Source organism: Lepidochelys kempii, chromosome 5 (assembly GCF_965140265.1).
Source record: "Lepidochelys kempii isolate rLepKem1 chromosome 5, rLepKem1.hap2, whole genome shotgun sequence".
NCBI classification, from domain to species: Eukaryota; Metazoa; Chordata; order Testudines; family Cheloniidae; genus Lepidochelys; species Lepidochelys kempii.
Genome location: NC_133260.1, coordinates 45,032,782 through 45,038,781, shown reverse-complemented (window position 1 = coordinate 45,038,781; position 6,000 = coordinate 45,032,782).

Sequence of the window (6,000 nt, the reverse complement as noted above, 5' to 3'; positions counted from 1 at the left end):
ACACTAGTCAAGGCTGTGGGCTTCCCCAGAGATGAAGTTTAATTTCACATTGCTGGAGCTGACAGCTATTAATCTCACCTGCAGGGTTTTCCTCCTTCTTATAAAATCCAAAGTTATCCAAGGCTTAATCAACAATGCCATGAAAGTATACATTAATTGCTAACAAGGAGCCTGATCTCATTTTGTTCTCAGTGTACAGAATTACCCCAATATCTCTTCATCTGCTGGGTAAGGACAATATTTTAGTAAACTTCTTACACCACAGTTTCCTGTTCAGAAGACAACTTCTTTATTGCACATGAGGAAACAGTAGCCTGATGTTCATAAATAACAGTAGCCTTGAACAGTAGCCTGATGTTCATAAATAACTTCATTATTTCAGTCTCTACTGAACTTCAAGCGAGCTTAAATCTATATATTACACACTATAAACTGCATTAGAAGAACATTAAGATTATGAAGTCTAGCACAGAAAAGTTAGGAAACACCAGAATTAAGGTTATTTGAGCAACCTTGTGCATATCCATTATGATACAATCTTCAATGATATGATTATACTACTTTTTCCACAGGACCAGTGTACATGGTGCGCACTGAATGAACAGCTATTCAGCATTTTGATTTTACACTCTTCAAACCCTGCTTTGAAGACAGAATTATTTTCCTCAGAGACTTTTCTATGGCACTTTGCTCTATATTGTCTGAGTAGCTCACAGACATTAAGGTATATTCTCAAAACCTCTGTGAGGTGAGGGGTTGGTATTATTCCTATTTTACAGATGGAGAACTGAAGCAGAGAGAGATTAAGATCAAAAGTATCCTTTAATTTAGGGTGCCCAATTTGACATTCCTAGGACCTGATTTTTCAGAATACTTAGCATTGTATAGCATGTTAAATGTACAAAACACAGCTCTCTTTGACTTCAGTTGCAGCTGTGAATGTTGAGCACTTCTGCAAATCAGACCTCAGGGTCTCAAGATGGGCACCCAGAAAATGAGGAACAAATTTAGTGGCAACCTGTGAAAAGTCTGGTTTAAATAACTAGCCCCGCATCACCCAGGAACTCTGCGTTAGAAGGGTGGAATACAATCCATTTCTCCGAAGCAGCATTCAACTGCCTTAACCATGAGACTGACAAGGTGAATGAGGTAATATCTTTTATTGGACCAACTTCTGTTGGTGAACAGCCTTGTTCACTACTCAACTCTGATTTATCCCCAGGGCACGGTCCACCCTGTGCACTGAATGATGCAGGTGTCCTGTGGTGCATCCCAGTCTCTTTTCCCCTCCTATCATCTTATTCCAATCAAGCCATGGGTCAGAGCTGGAATCAGAGTTGGGAGTCAAAAACCAGGGGCAAGCATCACTATATATAAATCCATGAGTGCAAATGTGGTTGTCCCATCTCAAAAAAAGATATATTGGAATTGGAAAAGGTATGGAAAAGGGCAAAAAAATGATTATGGGTGTGGAACAGCTTCCTTATGAGAAGAGATTAATAAGACTGGGACTTTTCAGATAGGAAAAGAGATGACTAAGGGGGGATATGATTGAGGTCTTTAAAATCATGAGTGGTGTGGAGAAAATAGATAAGGAAGCGTTATTTACTCCTTCTCATAACATAAGAACTAGGGGTCACCAAATGAAATTAATAGGCAGCAGGTTTAAAACAAGGTGAATTAATTTGAATGAAGAAGACAGGAGTTGTGGTTTTAGCCATGTTGGTCCTAGGATATTAGAGAGACAAGGCAGGTGAGGTCAGGGTGGATAAAAATCAATGATTTTTTTTAATGGATTTTTTTTTATAAAATGCTTTTTGACGAAAAAACCTCAATAATAAAATAAATAAATAAATAAATATCTAAAGATAGTTTTAATTAAGATGCATTGTAGCTCAAAGATATCTCATCATGGAATAGGGATTATAAATTCTAATTCTATAGTGTGGGACAATATATTCATGTAATGTTTAAGAAAAGTTTTTGTAAATGAGTTTCAATAGTTCATGGATTAGGGACCCAACCTTATGAGGTTCCAGGGGCTTCTGTATAGATTATTTCGGTCAGGGGTCGGCAACCTTTCAGAAGTGGTGTGCCAAGTCTTCATTTATTCACTTTAATTTAAGGTTTCGCGTGCCAATAATACATTTTAACATTTTTTACGTCTCTCACTATAAGTCTATATATTATATAACTAAACTATTGTTGTATGTAAACAAGGTTTTCAAAATGTTTAAGAAACTTCATTTAAAATTAAATTAAAATGCTGATCTTACACCACTGGCCCGCTTAGCCCGTTGCTGTCCTGGGATTCCGTTCACCTAGGCCAGCAGCAGGCTGAGCGGGGCCTGCGGCCGGGACCCCGGCTGGCAAGGGCCCAGCAGCCAGAACTCCGGATCGACAGTGGGCTGTGCGGGGCCAGCGGCTGGGACCCCAGTCCAGCAGTGGGCTGAGCGGCTCAGCCCGCTGCCGGTCTGGGGGCTGTCCGCCAGCTCCTGCCAGCCAGAGTCCCAGCTACCGGCCCCGCTGCCGGTCTGGGGTCCCGGCCCTGTCCACATAGAGTAGGTACCTACCTTCTCCCTGGTTCTAGCCATTCTCTTCCTCCCTTTGCACTGAGATGAGGGTGGGAGTGCGCTGAGTACGGGGCTGGGAGTGAAGCAGCAGGCTGGGGAGTGGGGTGCAGGGTCTGGCCAGGAGCTAGAATGAGGGAGGGGGCTCATCATAGAATCAGGGCTGGGGCAGGAGGTTTGGGTGTGGAGCGCTTACCTGGGCAGCTCCCATTTGGTGCGAGGGGTGCAAGTGGGAATGTGGGGGTGTGTGTGTGCAGGAGCTCACGTTTGGTGCTCAGGGTGGGAGGTGGGGATGTGGGGGGTACAGGAGTCAGGGCAGGGGGCTGGGGGCGTGTGAGTAGGGTGGAGGAGTCAGGGTTGGGGGGGCTGGGTATTTGTAGGGGGTGCCGGAGTCAGGGCTGGGGTTTTGGGGGGTGTATGGGTCAGGGTATGGGGCTAGGGTGTGTGGGGGGTTCAGGGGTCAGGGCACAGGGCTGGGTGTGTGTGACGGGGGTGCAGGGGTGAGGGCGGAGGGCTAGGAGTGTGTGAGGGAGTTGCAAGGGTCAGGGCAGAGGGTTGGGGGTGTGGGCTGGGGTCGTGGGGGTGCTCCCAGACCCCTGGCCTGAGCAGCTCACGGCAGGGGGCTGGAGGGAATATGCTGATTCCACCCCCTTCCCCAAGGTCCCCGGAGCACAGAGCGCGAGTGCGCTGTGGCTTCGCTTTTCCATCTCCCGCTCCGTAGTAAGGGCCGCCAGCTGATCGGCCGCAGGGAGGGAGAGAAGGAGGGGCAGGAACCCAGCATGCTGGGGGAAGAGGCGCGGCAAGGGGGAAGCTTGCCTGCCCTGAAAGGAGAGAACGGGGGGTGGAGAAGAGTGGGCCAGGCCAGGAAGGATTTTTAATGGCACGCTGCTGTCTGCCAGGGTCCCCGGCAGACAGCAACGTGCCATTAAAAATTGGCTCGCGTGCCGTCTTTGGCATGCGTGCCGTAGGTTGCCGACCCCTGATTTAGGTTAATCTTTCTATCTACCCACTGGGATTCAGTGCTCAGTCTAGAAGATACCATCAGAGATGCTTAGTTTTGCAGTTCTCAAACTGTGGATTTGTTTATCCAGAGATAACATGCTTGTTAACAGCAAAAATGTTTCAAATAAATAAATAATATATAGAGGTGAGAAATAACAGACCTCAACCCTATTGTCCCTTTGCAAATTTGTGTACACAGAGTCAATCCCTTACCTCTCTCTAAAAGTGCAAAGTTTCAAAAAGTTCCAATGAATTGTTGGGAGAGGAATAGATCTGGACAAGGAGAAGAAATCTGGAGATAAATGTGAGAAGGGACGGACAGGCAGTAGAAACAAAAGTATAACTTTTGTTTATGTTTGAGCAGCATATTTCAGAAGTCTTGAGGTCTTTCTGAGTGTTGCCTTCATTGATTTGTGATCTACCGTACCATTCTCTCACTAGAAGGGAAAATCTATAATGGCAGCAGGCCGTAAAAGAGACCCAGTTTGGGAATATTTGAATGGAGTTCCTCTACTTGTGGGTCGGGCAGGCAAGTGTGCAAGATGCAAACAGTGCAACAAAGAAATGCAAGACCTGGTTGCCCAAATAAAACAACATCATGAGAAGTGTTCCTTCTCAGGAAGAAACTGCGTTGAAGATGACGAAAAGAACATGTCTGAACATGCAGGATCTTCAGGTTGGTAAACTTTATTATTTCATAATTCTTTCTTAAGAACTGCCTTTCTTCCTTCTTGAATTCTCATGTTTGAGCAAAAAATATAGTTGTTACTCTATGGTACTATCATTTTAGATGAAGTTGTAATAAAAAAGAGCTGAAATAGGCAGATCTTTCTTTTACAATTTCACCTTTAAAGTAGTACCGAATATCAGTGAACGCAATGAGTAATATTAAATGAGCGAAATGGTAATAATAATTAAATAACTGCATTGACTTATTTTGTTTAGGAGAATCCATTCTCAACATACAGGATTCTGAAGAGTATCCACCTTCAAGATCACCATCATTTTCTATAGTTTTAGGGTTATCTGCCAACGATAGTGTTTCAGTCACATCATGTATGTCACATAGCCACAGTATATCACCTGCAGCAAAAAGAAAAAAATCTCCATCATCCAGAAACAACCATAAAAAGTTTGTGATAAGAACCAGCAGGTTACAAAAAGAGGTAATTGATGAAAAAATTGCCCGGTTTGTTTATGCAAAAACTCTCCTTTCCGTATGATTAAGAACCCACACTTCATTAACATGGTTCAGTCATTAAGACCAGGATACAGTCCACCCAACAGAGCAGATGTCGCAGGCAAATTGCTGGATAAAGTGTATGAAAGAGAAATTGAGCAGTGTGCAAAAGGTCTAGCGGGTGAAATTGTTAACCTGAGTCTTGATGGGTGGAGCGATATCCACAATGATCCTGTTGTGTGTGCTTATGCGACAACAGAAGAAGGGAATGTCTTCCTTGCAGAAACAATTGATACATCAGGAAATGCACACACAGCCGAATACTTACAAGTAGCAGTAAAAACCTATAACAAACTGTGAAAAAAAATTCAAATGTCTAGTACGCAGCTTGGTCACAGACAATACTGCAAATATATCCAAGATGGGAAGAAATTTAGAAGAGAGTCCCAGGCTAACAACATACGGTTGCAGTGCTCATTTGATGCACCTCCTGGTCAAAGACTTCAGTGTTTCAGAAATAAAGGCTAATGTTGTTGAAATTGCAAAACACTTCCGTAACAACCACTTTACAGCAGCTGCTCTGAAAAAAGTGGGAGGAACCAAGCTAACTCTCCCACAAGACATGCAATGGAACTCAGTAGTGGACTGTTTTGGGCACTATATTAAGAACTGGCCTAATCTGATGACAGTTTGTGAACAAAATCGTGAAAAAATAAATGGCACTGTCACAGCCAAAGTTCTCAACATTGGGCTTAAGAGAAATGTTTAACCCATGCTGAGTACCCTGAAGCCTATTTCTGTAGCCTTGAACAAAATGCAGGTTTTGTTTTATTGCTGATGCTGTTGAAATTTGGAAGGAACTGATTGAGATCTTAAAAAGAGAAATATGCAATGACAGAGTTAAATTACATGCATAAAAAAACCAAAAGGGACAAGCACTGTCATCTATTTTTTCACGATATTCATACTATAGAATTAGAATTTATAATCCCTATTCCATGATGAGATATCTTTGAGCTATAACATATCTTAATTAAAACTATCTTTAGATATGTTTTTCCTCAAAAAGTATGTTATTAAAAAAATCCAATTTAAATAAAAAAAATCAGATTTTTTTTTTATTTAAAAAAAAATCATTGATTTTTATCCCCCCGGGGGCGTGCGATCTACATCAGCGGGAGCAATTTAGCAGCACAGACCGTTACAAAGTTTAGGTTGACATAAGCTGCCTTAGGCCAATCTAACTCT